Here is a 23561-nt window from a genome sequence, read left to right as displayed (position 1 = left end):
GAGCTGGAGATGGAGAAGCAGACTGCCCGCAGAGCAGAGAGCCTAATGTGGGGTTAGATCCCAGGATGTTGGGATCATGACCTGAATCAAAGGCAGATGCTTCAAGACTGAGCCACCCAGGAATCCCTAGGGCAAAAAACAATTTAAAAACAGGTATAGGGATGCCTAGGTGGCTCAGTTGGTTAAGTGTCTAACTTAGACTCAGGTCATGATCCCAGGGTCCTGGGATCGAGTCCTGCATCTGGCTCCTTGCTCAGCGGGGAGCCTGCTTCTCCTTCTGCCTTTCTGTGCTCTTTCTCTCTGACAAATAAATAAATAAAATCTTTAAAAAACAAAAAAGAAGTGTAATTGTAATGCTGAGAGAAGATAGAATGGAATCATTAAAATTGCTCAGTTAAGACCAGAGAAAAAAGGGAACAAAGGGAAAAAAAAATGGTAAGGGTAATGAATAGAAGACCAATATAAACACAGTAGATATTAATGTGACTATATCAATGATCAACTTAAATGTGAATGATCTAAATACACCAATTAAAAACCAAGATTGTCAAAGTGGATAAACAACACAAAACCCAACTTTATGTTGCCTAAAGAAACCCACATAAAATATAAAGACAGAGAGGGGCGCCTGGGTGGCTCAGTGAGTTGAGCCTCTGCCTTCAGCTCAGGTCGTGATCTCAGGGTCCTGGGATTGAGCCCTGCATCAGGCTCTCTGCTCAGCAGGGAGCCTGATTCCCTCTCTCTCTGCCTGCCTCTCTGCCTACTTGTGATCTCTCTCTCTGTGTCAAATAAATAAAATATTCAGAAATATATATATATAGACAGAGATAAGTTACAAGTAAAAAAGATTGAGAAAGGCATACCATGATAACACTAATTGAAAAAGTTGCAGTAGGTATACTAACAAATCTGACAAATCTACATTCAGAAAAAAAGATTATCAGGGATAAAGAAAATGCATTACGTAATGATAAAGTCATCAGTTCTCTAAGAAGATACAACAATCTTAACCATGTATGCATCTAACAAGAAAGCATCAAAATGTATGAGGCAAAAATCAATAGAACTGCAATGAGAAATAGATAAATCCACTATTATAGTCAGAGACTTTAACACACTTTTGTCGGTAATAGATAGATCAAGCTGCCAGAATATCAGTAAGCATATAGTTGACCTTAACATCACTATCATTTGACTTGCTCTAATTGACATTTATAGAATATTCCATCCAACAACAAGAGAATACACACTCTTCTCCACTCATACCTATAAGTACAGACCACACTCTGGGCCATAAAACACTCCACAAAAAGAGCACAGAAACCATACAAAATATAATCTCAGACCACAACGGAATTAAACTAGAAATTAATAATAGAAAGATAGCAGGAAAATCTCTCAAATATTTGGAAATTAAACAACAGACTTCTAGATAATACATGACTCAAAGAATTCTTGAGAGAAATTTTTAAATATTTGAACCAGATGAAAATAAAAATAAAATTTATCAAAATATGTGGGATGTAGCAAAAGCAGTGCTTAAAAAGAAATTTATAACATTGAATACATATATTATAATAGAATAAAGGTACAGAATCAATAATATAATCTTTCTTTTTAGGAAATCAGAGTAATTTAAGCATAAAGCAAGCTGAAAAAAATAATAAAAATTAGAGCAGAAATCAATGAAATTTAAAACAGGCAAACAATATAGAAAAGCTGTTTTTTAAAGACAAAGAAAAAAAGAAGACACAAATTAACAATATAAGAAAGGAGTTTTCATTACTCTTGATTTCAAGGACATAAAAGAATAATGAAAGAATATCATGAACAACTTTGTGTCCACAAATGGGATAATTTAGATGAAATGGACCAATTTCTTGGAAGATACAAACTACTAAAACTCTGGTGTAGAAATAAATAACTTGAAAAAATTCTATTAAAGATATTGTCTCAATTAATAAACTTCCCCAAAAGGAAAGTACCAAGCCCAAATGGTTTTACTGGTGAATTCTACAAAACATTTAAGGAAGAAATAATACTGATTCTTCATAACCAGGTTCAGAAAATAAAAGCAGAGGGAAGACTTCCTAACTCATCCTATAAAGACAACATTGTCCTATTAACAAAATCAGGTAAAAGCATTACCAAAAAATAATAATAACAACTACAGAGAATAATTCACATAAATATAGACATAAAATCCTCAATTAAAATATTATTGGATTCTGTTTGCTAATGTTTAAAAACAATTAAATGCTACAACCAATGAAATTCATTCTAAGTATGCAAGAAAGATTCAACATTCAAAAATCAGTTAATGTAATCCATCATGTCAACAGGTTCAAGAAAAATTATATGATATTATCAATCGACACCCAAACAGCATTTGACAAAATCTAACATACATTTATGATTAAAAAAAAAAAACCCACCAGGAATAGAAGAGAACTTTCTCAATTTGACAATGAACAACTAACAAAAACCTACATTCTGCATCATTTTTAATGGAGAGAAGCTGAATGTTTCTTCCTTAAGATCAGGAAGAAGTCAAGGATGTCTTCTCTCATCATTCCTATTCAATACCTAATGGAAGCCCTAGCTAGTACCACATAACCTGAATATAAAAGTTATACATGGTGAAAAGGAAGAAATGCAACTCTTATTTGACATAACTACCATGTCTAAAATCCCAAAGATTCTGCAAGAGAAGAAATCTAGAATGATTCATGGTATAATGGCACTGAAGTTGGCCATCTGAGTACAAAGTCATGTTTAGTTCAATATTGATACAAGTAGTTATATATGCATCTATACTGTCTAGTTTATACATACATATTTCCTTTCTCCATCAAGCCTGCAAGCATTGACACTGCAGCAGAAACAAGTACACCTAGCCTCCAGATCTTGATTTCTAATACCACTCTCCAAAACAAGGAACCAGGAATCTTTGGAGAAAGGACAGATTCTGGGACAAAATAAAAAAGACAAAATATACAGGATGGGGGCACCTGGGTGGCTCAGTGGGTTAAAGACTCTGCCTTCGGCTCAGGTCATGATCCCAGGTCCTGGGCTCTCTGCTCAGTGGGGAGCCTGCTTCCCCCCACCCCGCCTGTCTCTCTGCCTGCTTGTGATCTCTGTCTGCCAAATAAATAAATTTTTAAAAATCTTAAAAAAAAAAAAAAAAAAGGATGAACCTGAAGCATTCAGTGTGTGAGAAAGTAAGGGGGAGTGGAAATAATAATGAAAGGAGTAAGTCAAAGGGACAGACGAATCAACCAAAGAAGCTTTCAGTGGCCAAGGCTGGAATAATTTAAGCAACAGAACAAAGGAGTACTGGGTTATAATACGAAGTATAAAATAAAGATCCATGGGTCCATACTGATATATACATAAATAATTGAATAAATAAATGGTGACAATAAACCAATTGCTCATGCAGGAGAACTGCCACTTATTTATGTAGCTACCTTATGCTCAAGGAGTTGGAGTAGAACTCCCCACTCTTTGACGAGGTCTGTGAATAGCCACTTTCTTACAAAAACATCCAAAACAGGATGAAAAGAGGGGGGAAAACAGTAGCAGTATAGTAGAGAAATCTGACAAACATTGTCTAAGCCAGGTGATAAAGGTTAACATCAAAAGTGATTGATATATCATCAAACATCTATTGGAGAAAACAGACCAACTCTACACAAGGGACGTTCTACAGATTACCTGACAAGTATGCTTCAAAACTTTTAAGGTCATCCAAAACAAAGAAAAACACTGTCACAGCCAAAAGGAACCTAAGGAGGCATTATGACTGAATGCAAAGTAGTAACCTGGATTGGTTCCCAGACCAGAAAAGACCTAAGGTAAAAATTATGGAAACTGGAATAAAGGGTTGACTTCAGTTAATAAGGTGTCAATACTGTTTCATCAACTGCAGTAATTTTATCATACTAATGTAAGATAATAATCTGGGGAATCTGGGAATCTGGGTATGGAGTCCATGTGGAATCTCTGTACTATTTTTTTTTTAGGTGGTTGACATATTTATTGCTTTGAAGGTGGGGAGGGCAGGCAGGAGCTCCAGAGCCCTTGGTGGGGTGCGCCTCACTTCACTTCACAGGCTTCTGGCTGCACGGATGGCACTGGCTCTGTAAACTGCAGCCACGCACAGGTCTGGGCTGTAATTGTTCTTGTAGATCACGTGTCCGATGTTGCTGAGGGTGGCCCGAGCAGTCTTGTTAATGGCGGTTTGCATGTAGGAGGTGGCAAGATTTCCCTGGAGGGATCTGCACTTCAAGATCACCACTACACCTTTCCCTCTGCCCACCAGGCTCCATACCCACAGTCTTGCAGTGAATCAGCCCCTTAGAGAAGGAGGAGATGTGAGACTTCGGGTTACTGGGCTCAGTGCTGTATGTCTGTCGGCTTCTCTCAGTCAGGAAGCTGGAGCAGTTCCTCAAAACCATCCATTGCTGGGCAGACATGGCCCCAGCGCCTCTCACTGCACTAGCATGAGACAGGCTTTCTATATTATTTTCACAATTCTTCTGTAAGTCTAAAATAAAAAACCTGTTTAAAAATATATTTTAGTTGAATCATTATGTGGTACACCTGAAACTAATATTACACTGTCTGTTAACTATACTTCAATGCAATATATATATATATATATATATATGCATCACTTTTATGCTAACATTATGTTGCTTTTATCTCTCCTTCTCGTTATGATGTTTTCTTGGCCAGACATAAGCCTACTTCTCCATCTGTCAAAACGCTAAGATTTCCTCTATAAAGTCATCTTCAACCTCTCCAGACAGTGTTCTAGTTTCTGCGCTTGATGCCAGGGCAATTACCACAATGGAATCATGTGCTTACTTACCTCTTCCCACACGAAGCTGAGTTCTCCGTGGCCTGCACCACATCTCATCATTCTAAAGCTGCGCTAGCAAGTGCTGACCACAATGGAGGCACTCAACTCACGTGTATCGCCTAAATCAAAGATCATGTTACTAATGCTTCTGCATTTTTAAACAAGTTCACATACGTTATTCTGTATGTGCCTCCAACCACTGTATGGATTTAGAGGCCACTATTTTTCCACTTAAAATGAGTAAACTGAGACTCAGAGTCAAAAAGGTTTGTCCTAGCTTACACTGCTCAGAAGTGCTGGAAAAGGTATTCATCTCCTTTTTATGCCTCCACGTTGACTTTCCCCTCCCACTGTAGAGATAAGCTGAGGCTCTCCACCTGATTTAAGTGCTGGCTCTGTCCACTGCTCTCCTCTCTGACCTTGAGCAAGTCACAAAATCTAGGTGCACTTCAAAACCCTTGCACGTTTTAATGGAAACGAATGCTAATTTTTACCTCAGAGTTTTGTGAAGATTCATGACACAATGCTTATAAATTTAGTGACTGACACTTGGTAAGAGCTCTATAAATTGCAACTGCTTTTACTATTTTTTCTCTAATATTACTAATAGTATAACCATTTTAGAATCAACCCATCAGCTTTGCTGAAATGCAAAAAAAGAAGATTCTATTTGTTCTTTTTGAGCCAACACACAGATCCTTTTTTTTTTTTAAAGTTATCCTCCCATTTAAAAAACAAGCCCAATGGCAAAGAACCAAGTCGTCTATTTGAGATAAGCATTTGTACTGTATGACCTCCAACTTCCTTTCTGCACATACCCTTCCATATTCTTTATTTCCTTTGCAGTCCCCCAAGTACTGTAGCCTATAATATCAGAGGTTCAATAAAGGTTGGCTGACTGAGGCTTTCCAACTCCCAACACAATCACTTTCATGATGCCAACTTTGATTCAATTTGTGATTTATGGGCATATGGAGTGTTTCGCATCCCAGAGTTTCCTCTTTTGAGTCATGATTTGCAAATGGATATAATAACCCATAAACTGATATCAGCATCCAAACAGAGCTATCCAACTCCAGTAATGAATGGCCTTTGGAGTGAAAAGACACCAGCCCATTAGGAAGGGCTCAAACGGCAAGCGAGTGTGAACAGCCGCCTTCATAAAGTCAGAGTTTCTCAGTTCATTCCCCACATTCTGTCCATTCGAAGACATTGTGTGCGATGAGTGCCTGATGTAATCGGACTCTCACTCTCCTTTGGCAAGCAGGCCCGCAACAATAGACTAAACCTCGGCCCTGCCAACCCCAAACAGGCATGCCAGTCTGTCTCGTTCCAGATTTGTGGCTTGTCTCCACAAAGTCATAGTGATTCTCTTGTCTATACCAATTGCAGGCTGCAGATGGGTAGCCTAATGTTGTAATGTCGGACTAAATTCTACACAGATGAACTGGAAAATTTCCTCACTCATTCAGAAATCTGCCAGCCAGCTGTCAGGTCTCCAGGACTCCCTCACTTGCCCAGATCACCAGTGAACAGACGGTGTTCACCACAATGATTAGGCTGTGTTTTTAGTTCAAGCTCTTTGCCCCTACCGCATGATTTAATTCATTCTTCTTTCTTTAAAGACTCTGGGAAATGGTCAGTGGCCTTTTCTTAAGCAGGGAGATTCTTCAAGAAGACAACTGAGAAAACAGTCAAAACTACCTTAGAGTAACCGAGCTCTTCATCGGCCATCACCCCACTGCATGCCTGATCACTATTCCAAGGTGCCCCATGGAAGACACCATTGTGTGCCAACAGAGATGGGGAACTGGGAAGCAGGTGCCAGTTCCTACGTACTGGACTGTCACCATCAATAAAGGACACAACATAATTTTAGGGGAACTCCAAGAGGCAAGACACGACACTTAAAAAGAAAAAGAAGTGACAAGTGGACTACAAAGAAGTAAGAAAGGAGGGAAGAATCTATTTCATTTGCATTTCTAAAATAGGAGAATATTGCACAGTCCAAAAAAATGTCCTTTTTGCCTTCACATATTTAAATAAATAAAGAGACCTTAAATGGATCTTCTGTGTATGGACTTTTTGAAGGGTTTTTAGGTTTTTGGTTTTTTTTTTAATAGAGTTTGTTCTTCCTTTAGCATTTGATCTGGGTGCAGCAAGTTCCAAAACATCTAAGAGTGTCCATTTATGGGGTCCTTCTCTAGGGAGGGGGGATTGTGAAAAATCCCAAAGTTCTTCCTGAACAGTTTTCTCTCGGGGCACTTCCTTGTCAATTATTAGTCTAAGTGACTCACTTACGTATAACTTCCCAATGAGCAGGAGCTTTGTGGTTAAGTAAGCTTAGGTTCAAAAGCTGTCTCTGTCATTTACAGTGTGCAAAAACATTTAAAGACCTATTTAATTTTTCATAGCCTCCATTTCCTCATCTTTCAGTTACTGTGAGGTCTCTATGCATGTTGTCAAGCCACCTGTCAACAACTCCCCAAACACTCCCCCTCTAAACTATACAGAGTCGACCAATCCTGCTAAATCTGGTCCCTGCCTTCCTCTTTAATTCTATCTCAAGCTACTCTCTTCCGTTAACACACCATGCTCAGGGACTCTGACCTAATTTCTGTTCCCTAAATATACCAAGGACTGTCTCCTCTCAAGGTCCTCCCACGTCTTGTCTTTTCCACCTAAATCACCTTGCTCCCTGCTCTTTCCATAGCTGATTTTTTCCACATTCTTCAGATTTCATCTGGACTGTTACTTCCTCAAAGAGGTCTTCACAGACCCCTTTATCAAATAGGTCCTCTAGCCAAGGATCCATTCGTTCTTTATAGCTCTTTTCAGTTTGTACTTAGGTATTTATGTTTCTTGTTACCTCTCTCCTTCACGGAGGTGGAGGATATGCCTACCTGGACACACAACTCCACTGCTCCTTTACCTCCTCACAACTCCATTATTTTGACTAATTAGCATTCATCCTTTTTTTTAGTGACACCACCCAGAATTCCTAGATGAGGCTAAATTCCCTCTGTATGTATTTTCTTAGCACCCTGTACTTCTCTTCCAAAACTCTCTAATTGTAATTACTTGGCCATTGTCTCTCTTTCTTAATATCCTCATAAGGAGGACAGGGTCCAAGTCTGTTTTCTCCTATGTCCATACAGCTCAGTATAGTGCCTGACATCTAGAAGATGCTCAATAAATGTTAATTCTTGTGTTCTCCATGTTACTAGTCATTCTAAACCCCACAAACACCTTAATTTTCCCCAAGTCTTCACGTCGATGCCCTCTTTACATGTGGATTCAACACATTTCTCTTCAGTTTCTCTTTCTTCACACCATAAGTCTCTTCTACTTCAAAACTATGTGGGAAAACCTAGAATTACTTATTAAGACAAATTTCCAGGGTATTCAATTCAAGGAAATTGTAAAATCGGAACAAAGCATAACGTATACAAAGAGAGATGAAAACACCCACTTAATTTGCTTTGGGGGTTTAGGGTGAGTGAACAATTATACACATAAGCAATTACTTAACAAATAAGACCCAAATAGTTTGTGGAAGCTTCTGATTATCTCTTTCCTGATTTTACAGAAATGTCTCATCTTTTGCATTTCGATTTTTCTTCTTTCTTCTGCCTCTCCATGGCAAGCTAGTTTTCACCTTCTGTATCTCCTAGCAGTGAGTATTATTCTCCCACACTGAAGCCGAGATGGCTACACGGGTTTGCACTTCTCTGTGGAATCCTCTGCTCTCAAAATTCCTAATTGGTAAAACTCATACCTCAGGGGATAGTTGTCATATGGCCAAATCCAAAACAAGCTGTCAAATAAATAAGACCATCAAGTGCTCTGGATATGCCAAAAGTAAATACAGAGACACCCATCGACTACTAATAAAGGTTTTGATCCCTGTTCTGGAGGACTTCTGATACTCAAAGTCACCCTCATTGTAAAACTCTGAGCTTTGCAGTTAAATAATAAAGTTATATTCTTTTTCCTCATTTTATTATAGTAATTAATAAGATTATTGCACTACATCCATGTCTAAAGTTTTCTCAAAAACATTTTCTCCTATTTAGTCCCAAGCAAAATTAAATCAACCTAAAGTTTGGGAGACCGTATGACAATAAATCACAGAAATGCTATCCAGAGAACAGTAGCAGTCTTATCATGGCAGGAATTAATTATCTAAACATTTGCAGAATTTTAAGAAGTCGGGAAAATAGGCCAAATTTATTGAAATGCAGCTGAGCCATGAAATGTTTAAGATGTCTCAGAAACATAAAAAAAAAAATCTAGGTTTTAGCAACCTTTTAATACACTATCTCTTTAAGAATTAACAATGTACAAATGGGGAAATAACAACATTCTTAGCTACAACTGGAAAGCATCTAAGAGGTTGGCAGTAGGAAAATATGCAGACCCCACTGATGTGGGACAGTACAGTTTTCATTGCCGACTATAGCAATGAACAAGTATAGTTCTTTGAAATATAGGTATTATTTAGATTACAAAGAATTAGATGATAATGCAAAGTTAACTTAATATTTGAAATCTAAAAGACCTATCTGCCCTCCCTTTGCTTTCTGTCCTTTATATCTATCACTTCCATATGGCAAACCGTGCCCTTTGGGTCAGAGGCTGAATTTTAATCCTGACAATGTAACATAGTGCAAGAGACTTAAACGCTCTGAACTTGAACTCCTCCTCATCACAATAGGGTTAATAGCTGTCTCATAAGGTTTGGGGATTCAGCAAGGGGAAGTATGTAGAATTCTTGGCATAAAGGCTGGCAGACATTCAGTGCTCAATATCTATACTCACACATCCACCTTTCACTTGAGGAAAATAGAAAATAAGCATCTCTTGTTACCTTATGACTTGAAATGTGCCCTCTGGGTCAATCTTCACAGGACTCAGTTGCCTAGATCCCAAATTCCATTATACCAACTCCAAAATGTTTTACAGCAGTGGTTCTCAAAACCAAGAAATACTCCTCCACCATTTAAAAGAGGGGGGTGGGGAAAACCATTGGTGAACTGAAATACATCAGTGGCCACCTGAGCACTTAAGTTAAAACAACAACAACAACACAGTACTAAAAGTAGAACGCTGTCTCTTTAGGCAATCACAATAGACATTGCAAAGACAATTGCAAATCGGGTCACAGATCAAGTGGAAGGTGGAAAAAAAAGAGCCATCCAAATAAGCCAGGATATATTTTAAATGATTTTGAAAATGTAATCATAAAACTTTCAGTCCTCAAAGCCTTGGTGTACTCCTGGGAAAGAAGTCTCCCTAGGGGCACTTAGGTGGTTCAGTCATTAAGCATCTGCATTTGGGCTCAGGTCATGATCCCGGGATGCTAGGATCGAGCCCCACATTGGGCTCCCTGCTCAGCAGGAAGCCTGCTTCTCCCTCTCCGAATCCCCTGCTTGTATTCCCTTTCTCTTTGTCTCTCAATCTCTCTGTCAAATAAATTAATAAAAATCTTAAACAACAACAAAACAAAAACAAACAAACAAACAAAAAACAAAAAAAGAATTCACCCTACATGCCAGTTTGAAAAACAAAGTTTCATAGTAGCAGAATGGTGTGTTTTTCTAAAAAGCAGATTTCAGGCTTCAGAGGCTAGGAGTGAAACTGAGGTGTGTCACAGTTTACAATGTGTCTTCCTCGCTATTTAAAATGCACTTTAATCCAAGTAAACCTCAGTGCTTTAAGAAAGCGGGAAAAGGGGAATTACGAAAACACAACTTCATATTTTTTCCTATTTTTTAATCTGTTTTGCTGTCTTTTCTCAATCATTGTCTGGGAATTTGGGTATCCCAGGGTCATACTCAAATCTATGCAGCTGGGGTGCCTGGGTGGCTCAGTGCATTGAATATCTACTTGGGTCATGATCCTGGGGTCCTGGGATCAAGTCCCACGTGGGGCTCCCTGCTCAATGCGGAGCCTGCTTCTCCCTCCTCTTCTCCCCCTATGGCTCCCCCATTTGTGCTGTCTCACTCTCTCTCTCAAATAAATAAATAAAATTCTTAAAACAAAACAAAATAAAACCTAGGCAGCTACGCCAGGACCATGATGGAACACAGCCAGCCGAATGTAAGGAGTTATAGGGAATATTCCCTCTCTCTGATCCCTGTTCGAGGCTCCTTGTGGGAACTCCCCTAGTACTTCGTGCTTACCATTCAGGGTATTTATATTAAGAACAAGAGCTAACCTTTGTTACAGAATCCTGGCATAGGGCTTAAAGGGTCAATAAGTATTCAAAAACTGAAAGAACAATAAGTGGCTTATTTATATTTAATAAAAAGTAGCTATCAATTCAGTTTATCTTTTCTAATGCCTTATCATTTATCTTCTAATAAAGAGTTATGAAAAAAGCAGAAACAGACCCACAAATAAAGAGAACAAACTGACGGTTGCCAGAGAGGGGGTGGTGGTGGCGAGATGGGCAAAATGGATGAAGGGGAGTGGGAGGTACAAGCTTCCAGGTATGGACTGACCGCATCATGGGGATGAAAGGCACAGCATAGAGAATGCAGTCGATGATATTGTAACAGTGTTGTGTAGTCACAGATGGGAGCTACCCTCACGATGAGCACAGCATAATGTATAGACTTGTCCAATCACTAAGTTTTATGCCTGAAACTAATGTAACATTGTGCGTCCACTAAACTCAAATAAAAACCGGAATATTTACTCCCCCCTACCCACCACACACTGCTGATATACCCTGTCTCCTCACCTTGTCGGGACAAACAAAACCAAACTGGCTCAGAGAACTTCTGTCTCACCACATTGGTTGAAAAATTTAAGATTCTGAGATCCATTGCCCTATCACAGCAGCATCAACATATATGATCACAGTAGTACCATCTAGCTATTTATTTTGACCAAGGGTTATCTACTCTAAATTGGACGAGGGTTAGGATTAATTACAGACATCTTATAGTTGAGTGGCTCAGTGATCACTGCCTGGAATGATCCTTATGTCTTGATGTCTAACAATATATGCAAACCAACCATCAAGTCACTAATTGGCATGATCTGCAGAAGTCTCCGGAGAAAAGCTAAGAAACTGAGCACTTTCTAGCTTCAGTATACTCTTGAAGCATGCTTTCCCTGGAGATCAGAGCTGTCAACGGGCACTTTGATCATGGGAGACCATTAAGGCTCCTCTTCGCTTTCAAGATGTCAAGATTTTAACAGAAACATAATATTGCACTAAATCCAATGTCATCTTCTTGATACTTATAAGGAAGCAAAATAAAATGGGCAATTAAAAATCTATGAAGGTCGATTGATTTTTCTCTACTAGCAATTATGCCTTATAATTGTTTGCTAAAAGAGGAATTGGCATTTTACAAAGCCAATGATTGGCTGGAGTTTTGTGCTTACTGAACCTTTGTGGGTTTAGAGTTTGGGTTTGGATAAAAACCAAGGGTTGAGCAGCATTTGAGAAGCTTTCTCCCATGTCTTTCATCTAGAAGCTGGCTGGTGAGCTCACGAGGTTTCTGACATTTCCCCCATTCCAACCAGGCTGGAACCCCACTGTAATCAAAATTCACAATGTTCCAGAACCCAGACTTTGGTCCTCATTAAAAACCCAACAGACAAAAAAGTCCAGGAGGCCTGCTAGCCAAACCTTTTCACACAGCAGGGAAGGTTTGCATTCGGTTTTATTTTTAAGTTAGCAGACTAGGTCAGGACTCATTTTAAAGGCTGATGAAAGACCTAGAGCCCGTGTTTCATCTTCTGATTAATCCAAAATTAAACAATTCAGAGATTTTGATCACTCAGTCTCTTTTTTTAAACATATGTGACAGATAATAAATAGCCATCTCTAGTACACATAGCAGGATACGTTGTGTCTGCCTGCAGGCTCTTGATGGACCATTCTTAGGCTTATTCCAAGATCAGATAGTAAATCACAATTTCCTTTTAAAGTACTGTTACAATTTTCACCTCTTATTGAAACCAAAATATGTGTATTCTGCTACTTAGACATGACTTACCTGCTGCTCATATTCCCAGTCATAATCTATCTTACTTTTTAGAAATACTTTTGACGCCGGCATGTGATTTATGTAAGCCTTATAGTACATGAAAGGGAGAAGGAATTAGACACATATTGTGAGGCTCATTAGTCGCATTTGAGTTAAACATAAATCTTTGGAGAATAACAAAGTATTTTGCATTTTCTAAGTTTTTTTTTTTTTTTTCCTAAATCAAGGCGTGAAAATTAACAGACTTTAAAAATAATAAATAATCCATCCCACAGGACATGAATGAGAACTCCTAACACATCAAGCAAGATCATGGATGTTTCGGAGAGATAAATAACCAGTCCTCCATGTTGGGTGCCTGTTGCCATTCTAGTGGGAGATTTTTAACAACCCCACCTTTTATGAGCACCTCGGCCGTTGTGCTTCTGGTCCCTCTGACCAGTTTCTGTCCCTTTCTCTGAGCTCAGTAAGGAACACAGCAGGTCTCCAGAGGACGTTGCCTACATCTTCTTTATAACTCAGCACAATGCACTGTGATTATTTGCTTCCTTGAATGTCTTCCTCACAGATAGCGATCTCCTCAAGGACTAAGCCTTAATTGTCTTTTCATCCCAGCATAGCATATTTATTTGCAGATGCATTTTTTTTTTTAATTTACAGTTTGACTTTTTTCTAAAGAATATTTTGAGGTGCTTTATAGAACAGAGGGGTTTATCTCAGAGGAATAAAAGATAAATCCCTAAATAAAATAGGGCACAATAAAAATAAGAGGTGATTAGTTGGTGCCCAGCAGTTGCTAGAGTCTATCAGTCAGGGTCTCAGCAGGAATCTGTGGCACATTCAAATTGAATCCATTAAGGAGAGTTTAATAAAGGGACTATTTGTAAAAGTGCTGGAAGGATTTAAAAGAAGAAAAAAGTGGGTAAGTGGAGTGCCTCTGGGAAAATAACCAAAAAACCTCTGCCAGGAATTTTTTTACTAATCTAGACCTGAAGGGCAAGGTGAGGGAGTGGTTACCAGTACCCAGAGAAAGAGCTCCGCAGGGAGGGGATGCTCCACAGGACTGTGGACCTACAAAAGGAAGGAGCCAACCCGCTGTGCCGGGCTGCAGAGAGCTCAGGGAATAAGTACCTAGCTTCATTCTCTCCTTGCCTTTAGATCTCCTTCTGACACTTCTCAAGGCCCAAATCCAATGGAAGCCTGAGGGCAGAGAATCCCCTTGATACAGTCCATACGGGTCAGGTTCTAGAGCCCTGAGCCACATGCAGAAAGTAGGGGTAAGAAGACATTCAACACACAGCATCAGCTTGTATATTCCATTGTAGACATATTAGCAACCGGCCAGAACAAACTTAGAAACATAATTAGTTCCAAACCTCAGAGCATTTATCATTAATAGTGTATCAGGGGTTTCTGAAAAGGCACAGAGGCCTGAGATAAAAATCTCTCACGGTAATGGCAGAGAGTGACTTTCAGGGACTTCCTTCGGTGGCATGCCTGCAGGTGCACCCAGGGCTCAGGACACAGAGCTGTGGAGAACAATTCTACAAGGCCACAAGTAATGGGGTCTACCTACCAGTCTCCCAGCCTGATGATCTAGGGGTCAATTTTAAGGAACTTGAAGGAAATGTCAAACGGGTTATCTTTTATGTAATTCTCCAAGAATATCAGTCACTTCTTTTTCACAAAGGTTTTGAGAAAAGTTCAGCAGCAGACAATTAATATTCCCTGGCAAAGATAAGGATTACAAGTGAAGGAGGAAGCTGCAGACTTCGTTAATCAAATGAATGGAAGAGAGGGCCAGTCCCTTTTGTGAAATTTAAGGGGCCAACCCAATTCGCACCTGAATAGATGCCCAATACAGGCAAAGAGTCAAAATGACTCTAGACTCTCCCAGAAAGACCCAATAAACATTTGCTTTAAAAAGCAAAAGTGGGGGAAAAAAAAAAAAGCTGACGTGGAGGGGTGCCTAGGTATATATAAAAAAAATATATAATATATATATATAATATAATAATATATATATACACAATCTTCTAGTTCTGTTTCTCTGGAGAATACTAATTCAAGTGAGTTACTTAAGTGCTCTGTGACTCAGTTTCCTTACCTAGTAAATGTAGATGGTGACAGTTATGCAAAATTAAGAGTTAATGTGTATATTTAGAAGTCTAACACTTAGGAGCAATTTAAAACCGTTAATGATGATGGTTAGACTATCAGAAGAGCCATAAGTTCTTCTTACTGTAATGAGGAATGAAATAACTAGTTTCTTGGCCCTTTTTTGCATTTTTGTTCCATTTGGGACCTTAATCAATTGAATGGTGCCTGCCCACATTGGTGAGGGCAAACCTTCCTCAGTCAGTCTCCTGATTCAAATGCTAATTTCTACTGGAAACACCCAAAATAACGTTCTACCAGCCATCTGGGCATCCCTTAGCTCAGTCAAGTGGGCACATAAAATTAAGGACCACATTGCTCAAGTTCACCCAGTATGCTAGAGGTTTTTAACTTAAGATGTCTAGCTTCAGACATCTCTCTCTTAATCACCACAAAATTCTAGCACTCTAGTCTAACATTAGATGAGGAAAGTAGATAAAAATCCATCCCCTGTGAAATGAGAAACTGGGCAGGATCATGAATTGTCACCCAAATAATACTTCTAGTGTAACATTTCCCAAACTGGGATTCCATAGGACATCCTGTCATATTAGATGCACCAGAAAAAAAGAAGGGTTCCAAGGACCACGAAGTTTAAAAACCTACATACGAATATCGTACTTTGTGAAAGTCATGATACATCATATATTACAGGCTCTGAGAATGTACTCATTAAAGAAAACTTTCTCTCTTTCATTATCCAGATTCTACTAAATTTATTCCATCAGTGAATTCATTCATTGCTTCATCCTTGCTAAGGTCAGCAATGACCTCTGGGTCACTAAATCCCAAGGACTTCTTAGCAGTTCTAGACAGGATAGACTTTGCCCTCCTTTTGAAACACGCTCTTCGAGGGGCTTCCGCATTATAAAGCTTTTCCTCTCCTTCCTTCTGTGTGTTTCTCATTACTCTTTAACAGTTAATCAACCATCTTCCAGTCCACAACTCTCGGGACTTGTTAGGACTCATTCCCTAGCTCCTTCCTCATCTTCCTTGAGAGTTTCTACTTAGGTGATTGCATTTACATCCACTGCTTCACTATCCACCTATTTGCCGACGATGCCTAGATTTAGGTCAATTTCCCAGACTTCATCTCTAAGTTCCAGAACTGTCTTTCCAACTTCCTATTTGAAATTCTATCTACAGGGTTCCAAAGTCTTCTTAAGTTCAACATGTCCAAAGAAAAGCTTGTTATCTTCCTCCCAAACATCATCCTTTTCATACAGTCTGCTTCCAGGAGATGGTAGAAAGAAACCATACATTTGCTTACCAATACCAGGACCTCATTTTGTGACTCCCTCTTCCTTAGCATCCATAACCAAACATTATCAGATCCTGCTGATTTTGGAGCTAAATGCCTCTCATACCCATGCATTTTTTTTTCTCTATTTAAAGTACAAGCTTAGTTCCACGTCACCAAAGTCTTTCTCTTAGACTCTTGGCAGCAACACAGAACTTGGTTTTATGAACTTCTCCTCTCCATCAGCGATGCTCATCTCTTCTCCACCTTAGAGACAACATGTCCAGATGAGTGGTATTTTATAAATGCCAATAGAATCACGTCCCCTTTCCACTTAAAACAGATCAGTGGTCTCTCATTAAACTTGTGATAGAGAAAACCCTCTTAAGGTGGTCTCCAATGTTTTCCATGCATCATCCTGATCTATTTCTCTGGCTTCATGTAGCAATTCTTTTTGTCCTCAATGTCTTCACTTGGAAGATGTGAACGTTCTGCAATTCACCCACTTGCTGGGTTCATATCTTGGACGCTGGCACAAGCCATTTGCTCTGACTGGAATGTGTTTCTCTCCCTTTCTCTTCTACTGAGAAGCCACTCATCCCTAAGATTGTATCCAACTATTACTCCTTCAGAGAGATCTATTTTAGACCGCCATGAAATGATATATCTATCTTCTATAGTATGCCTTACTTGTAATTTTATATTTTCTACATAATTATTGGCTCAATATCTATCCTCCCTACTAGACTGTAAGCTACATGAGGGGGAGCGATGTTCTTTCTGTTCCCTACTCCATCTTTTGCAGCTAACACAGCACCTTGAATCATGTGGGTGCCCCTGGACAGGGAGCCCTTTTACCAGCGGTGTGCTAGGTGCTGTTGATAGAACATTAAAGAAAATGGATGGTGTCTCTTTGCTGATAGAGCTTCTAGCCTAGTGTAAGAGAAAGGCAATCCATCAGTATGTACAAAGAAATGTGCAGTCGGGGTGAAAACAGGAGAGGTTCCAGGGAAAACCAACCTGTGGAGGGTTAAAGAAGGCTTCCCAGAACAAAAGGCCTAAATAATAGTGATAGCTATGTAGGCACTTTATGTATTAGTGTTTGTGTTAGTGTATCATGTTACGCATTAATGTATTATGTATTAACTCACACTGATCTCCACCTAAGAGGAAGTAAAGAAGGAAGCTGAGGAGCAAAGAACATATGTGACTTGCCAAGTGTGCTCGGCTAGTTAGAAGGGGAGCTGGATTCAAACCTAGACAGTCTGGCTCCTACTTCCGTGTTCTTAACTCACACTGTACTGTTTCTGAGTTGCTTCAGCAAAAGAGACTCAAGAGACAGGCAGAATTCCAGACAAAAGGTAGAGCAAAAACAAAGACAGCAGAAAAGAACTCTAGACTTTTCAGAAACTAATTGATCAGATTGCATTTTTAGAAAGAACGAAAGAAAAATACCACTCTCTGTAAGATGGAGACGGGATTTGGAACAAGGCAAGGCTAAAAGCACATTACCCTTTCCACACATCCACCATTACAATCCTCTGGGACACAAGCTCCTTGGAAGACCATAAGCCAATACCGCTCTCTACAAACCTGAGACGGAATGAAGGTTTGCTCCCTATGTGGGTCACCACTGCTTTTCAAGACAGCAAACAGAGAAGTACATTGAATTAAGCGTTTTACAAATATACACGCTTTGGCCCAACAAGGGAAGCTGACGGGGTTCAGAACAAATTCATTTCCAGAAAGTTCAGACAATCTCAATGTTTCAGAACTTGAAAAAACTTTTATCTTATCAAGTCCATGTGTGACAATGAGGAAAATAAAAGGACAATTACTACTAACCACTTCCCTGGGGAAAAAAAAATTCAAAAGGGATATAGCTTAAAAAAACAGTAAGCTGGTTTTTCATCCTCACATCTTTGAAGGGGTGTATAGGGAAAGAGGGTGGCAATGCTAGATCAGGCATTTTTGTACATATTATCCACAGGGAAATCTAAATCTATAACCATCATCATAAAATGAAACAAGAAGCAAATCAGAAAGGAATGAATGAAGGGCAAGTGATAGCCAAGGGGTTTACAATAATCAATTATTAAAATGCCTTAAAAGAGCAAAGAAAATGCTTATCAGATCAGCAAAGCACCTTTTAATAAATAATATGATTTGGGTTTAATTAATGGCCTAATTACAGTTTTACCCAATAGGCTTAAATGCTCCAAAGGAACAGTTTGAGTCTCTTTGGTAGATAATCTGTGTTTTAAAAAATGTTCTAATTACATATTTGCTTGAGTAAATAATGTGAATTTTACAAAACTGCCTAATGATATATTTATGTGACTATATTTACCCAAATGGCCTCTCATTCTGTACTAATGGAGCGGGGATTACCGCTCCAGGGAGACATGGGAAAGTGGGAGGGCTCCAGCCTTCACCCGAACACCCCTGTTATTCTCACCCTGTTCTCACTCTCTCTCACCCCAAAATACACCACCACAAGTGTATGACCCACTTAGTCATCATCAGTTTAAATAGGGGAAAAAAAATGTCTTCCTCAGCCTTTTGCGTAAACACATTTTACAGAAAGGATACAGACTCGAAAAATGATTATTAATACTGTATAATGCTCCATGAAAAGTAGCTAATGAGACTGTAACCAAGACAGGTCACTCAAGGTTTAAAAAGCTGCATAATTTATTCTGTTCTTTATAGAATGTCTTTACAATGCCTTATGAAAATCCAACTCTATGTGTTGGAATCACAGTGCTATGACCTAAGGCCACATAAGGGTGTATGTTATGGAACAGAGAAGTCCTACGAAAACTGAGTTCGAATCTCCCAGCTTTGCAGTGACCGGTGTCCGTTCATGAGCTGTAAATCATTTTCACATGTTTAAAGACATACATCTAGAAAAACCAGCACATACCTACTCATGAAATTAGATGAAGGAAAAAAGTCCCATCTCAGAGTTCACTCATAAAATCTTACTTTTAGCAGACATTTACTGTTTAAAATTAGGTGATACTCCATTCCCTATGTAATTAATCATGACCCAGGAAAGGGAAAACAGCATTTCTATTTCCAATCATTCTCCGAACAAGAGAAACATCAAACCAAAATACATACAAAAAAAAAAAAAAAAAAAAAAAAAAAGATAAAAGAAATGGTTCAGGGAACAAGAAAATAAGGACAAATAGCTAAGAGAATAAACTCAAGGATTAGGATTAGCATCCCATCTCAAGCATGCAATAATAGCTCAGAGTCCATAAGCTTCCAAGAGGCCAAAGCAAAGCGAGAAACATGACGATTTACACAAGTTAATTAAGTCAGATAATCAGCAAGATCGAAAACAATCTCTCCTATAATCCTCATAACCAGGGTTCCTTGTAACACAGGAGGGTTCCTTCAACCATACCTCGACAGAAGGGTTTCATTGGATTGTGAGTTACCATTTAGGTTGGGGACAGAACCCCATGCTTTAAAAAATGGAATGCATAATAAAAGTCACACTAACTGTGCTGATAACAGTGGCATCCCTTTGGAGGGTTCAGAAGGCATTCCAATAATTGCAGGGACTCAGGGCCCTCATTATAGGCACTAATTGTATTTTACTATAATTGGGCAAAATTGCTACTTAATTGAGAGTTCAGTGGATAGAGTGCCAGATTAACTAATTTTCACCTTAATAAATGTGTAATTATTCATTAAAATTTTGAATCCCACTGTTGACGCCCTTAAACATTACTTCTGGGCGCTCGCTCTCACAGAGCTCAGCTAGATGCTCCCATTGCTCAGACCGCAAGACTTTCGATTCTGAACTGTGGAGGAAGAGATGTCCACAGCACGGAGCCCGAAGCCCAGTCCGTGCCTGTCTTTGTCCAGTGGCCTCTGGGGCCTCTTGCCTGCCTGAATGAGGTGGTACCATCTGTTTACTCTGGCCTCGTCTGCTTGGATCAAGTAGGAAATTGAAGGCACTAATCTGAATTTTTCAGAAACTTTATCGTAATTTAAAAGAGAAGGTGATAAAGAGGCGGGGGGAGCTGTTTGGCAACTTAATTATACTGGTCACTCCATGGGCTGAATAATAAAGCAAAGGCGTATTTTTGAAATAGGACCAAGCTAAGAGCAAAACCATAACTCCAAGCACTTTGTAGAGGAGCCCATCCTCTCAAGTAGGCATTTATAATTCGGATGTGAAACTCAGCCCTGAAGTCATTTATTATTGAAATTGCCTTAAGGTGATCTCCAAAACAACTTCCTCTCTTGATTTACCTCCTCCTCCTCCCCTTTCTAAAAGCAGCAAATGGAATACAAGGGATTAGCCTCTTAGGAGCAAATAGGCAGAGATGAAATGCAGCCAGGAGCTAATGCTTGGCAGGACCCAGAAGGGAGGTGCCAAGAGGACATGGGTAGATCATCGGAGAATTGATTGGAAAGATCCTCTGTTCCCAGAAGAGAGCAGGCTTCAATGGTTTCTCTCAAGTTTTATTGCACATTAGCAGAACCATATGGTCTGCTCGTGTGGGCAGCACCTGAGGGGGGGTGAATACAACAGCTTCAGACTAAAATGCAGAGTTCGGAAGTTTCTGCTTAGAAAATGAGATCTAGAATGACTGCAGAAGCTGCACCTGTCCTCGGCCTCCACAGAATATATTTCTTCATGCGAAGTCTATTCAAGTTGGGTTTTTTCCATTCCATGTCCACCAACAGGAGAAGAAGAAGAAGAAAAAAAATACAACTTTCTATTACTCTGAAACACACAGGAGAAAAGATTCTATCTTTTTAAGAGGATGGCAGGTCGTTGGAGGGAGGGGAGAAAGGCGAGAAGAGAATGTTCTTTTCAAGACTTGAAATCAATGTCTTATCAAACCCAAATCAAATTGTATACGCCAAAGTCATTAGACCCAGAGTCTACTTGTTAGGAATAAATATTTTGCCCTAGGATTAAATCCCATTATGTCGCAGAGGCTGAGTTTCTTCAGCCAACCGGAAAAACCGAGACAGGTAAAACTTGATAGCATCTCTGTACACTGGGAGATGCAGGAACATAGAATCTGCAAGTTTAAGTGAGAAACCCTGCCGTTTTTGGTGTCCTCAGAACTACGCCATTTGGGGCAGCCCCGGATGGTAGAACTCCATTTGGGATATAAGCCGTATTTGTCCCTAGTGCTCATCCTGGCCCCCGCTCTTCACGCGGTGCCTCCCCACTGCTTCCCCTGTGATGTCTCAACGCTGCTCCCAGATCACCCGCTTTGTAGCCCATCCTCTCAAACTGCTTTTCCTGGCATTATCCCACGCTCCCTGTCTTTCCTGGCTCCTTTCTCACCAAACCTTGCTGTTTCGTTGGCTACTTTCTCAGGAAATCGGTGATAAATGAGAGAGCTTTACTCAACACTGAGATAAAATGTGAATGTGTTACACCCTCCAAAAAGCAGAATTATAGTTAACAGAGGCCTCGATGGTTTTACTCACAGAAGAACCTGTTGGTAGAATTTTAGGTAAAATGGCTGTATGGGAAGAAAATGAGCTGTCAAGTCGTGTCTTTCAGGCTAACTCCAACAAACCACACCTTATCAGCAAGGGTGGGTTTGACTGCCAGTAATTTAATCTCTGAATTGAATTTACTCTCTGAATCTCTGAATTGAATGGTCAAGACAATAAGCGTATTTATTATCTCATATAAGAAGTCTCAAGCACTAAGTAGGCACAAGGCTGTCCTATCTCTACATGTCCAACTCAGCCTGTCCCCCAGCGTGTTCCAGCTAACCTTTCTTATGTTGCCAAGATGCCAACCCTAGTTAGAGGAATCCCACGAAGACACAACTATGTCCAGAAGAAAAGCAAATATTGTGTCCCAGATAGACAGATCTATATATATGTGTGTGTCCTATATTTATATATATAGCAAATATATATACAGCAAATATTGTGTCATATATATGTCATAATGTATGTATTATATATAATCAGAGACAAAACATTTGATAATTTTTGCCAGCAATCTTCTCATCTGTCACTGGCTAGAATAAGTTCATAGCTCCTTCCTAACCCAGTAATTGTCAAAGGCAATTGTGTAAATTATGCCAGGCTTAGACAATAGACACTATCTTTTAGTCACTTAGGAGAAGGCAGGACCTCCCAAACAAAAATGAAGATTTTCTTATAGTTTGAACCCAATAAAACTTAAATGTCAGTCTGACCTTGTATCCTTAATGTACTTTGGTTCAAATTCAGTCATGGTGTCCTTCTTTCTGCAAAAGATTTTGCCGCTTTGAGCTGCAAGGATCTCAATGTAAGAAAAAGAAGAGAGGGAAAAGAGGAATTAGAAAGACAAGGTAAACAGAGGCATCTGAATTTTGTTGGGTCTAAAAGGTTTTATTGTATGACTGCCAGTTTCCCATAACCATCGGCCTTCATGGTAACTGAAAACTCAGAAGCAACTGGGTGTGTCAGACCACTAAAATGAAACTAGGAGCAGGGGAGGACAAACTTGGGAGAGGTTGCCATGGTCTACTGGGTGGGTGATGTAGGCACTAGAAATGATATTTTATAGTGCTGACAAGTCAAAAGCACCAATCACAAGTAAGACAATATTTTTCTGGAAGTTGAGAAAACTAGAAAAATATGCCTTAGGCCTTTGTTTTATTGACCCAAAGTGAGGAAAATCAGTTACGTTCATTGCTCCAAATGTCATCTCTATCTCTAAGAGAATCCCAAAGATTAAAAAGTTTTCACTGAAAAGTAAGTTCAACAGGCTAACAGGCGAGAGGCAGGGTAGGTCTCTGTCCCACCTCTCTTCATCTGCTAACAAACCTCCTAGGAGCATGACCTCTATGATGTGGCTTTTCACAGACTGGCCTGTACTATGAAGAATAGGGTCTCAACTTATTTTATTTTATTGATTAACATATAATGTATTATTTGTTTCAGGGGTATAAGTCTGTGACTCATAAGTCTTACACAATTCACAAAAATATGGAGCGCCTCATGAATTTGCGTGTCATCCTTGCACGGGGGCCATGCTAATCTTCTCTGTATCATTCCAATTTGAGTCTATGTGCTGCCGAAGCGAACACAGTCAAAACATATCTTAAAAAAGAATAAGATCTCCTTATTGTCCCAGCATTCCCTAGGGCTTGGAATAGTGCTAATAGATATAAATCTAGATTTATTGAAAAACAATTGCTTGGTTAGAAAAACGGTTGAATACACTCCAATTATTTATAGTGTGCTCTACTGAACAATATAGAGAAGGGATGAATCTAGAAAGTTTCTTTGAAATATGTTA

The 23561-nt window shown here is 39.4% G+C and overlaps 1 non-coding gene and 1 pseudogene across 1 annotated transcript; both read right to left on the bottom strand.

Moving 5' to 3' along the window:
* Nucleotides 1-4108: 4108 nt before the first annotated feature.
* LOC122916730 lies at nucleotides 4109-4526 on the bottom strand (annotated as a pseudogene).
* Nucleotides 4527-23242: 18716 nt separating this feature from the next.
* LOC122917856 lies at nucleotides 23243-23349 on the bottom strand. The gene has a single exon (XR_006386484.1). It is a non-coding gene; the product is annotated as a U6 spliceosomal RNA (small nuclear RNA).
* Between the last annotated feature and the right edge of the window lie 212 nt (nucleotides 23350-23561).

The sequence above is a fragment of the Neovison vison genome, chromosome 9, assembly GCF_020171115.1.
Source record: "Neovison vison isolate M4711 chromosome 9, ASM_NN_V1, whole genome shotgun sequence".
Classification (NCBI taxonomy): Eukaryota; Metazoa; Chordata; class Mammalia; order Carnivora; family Mustelidae; genus Neogale; species Neogale vison.
Note: the sequence above shows the minus strand (reverse complement) of the source record. Positions and strands in the feature narration are given on the sequence as shown.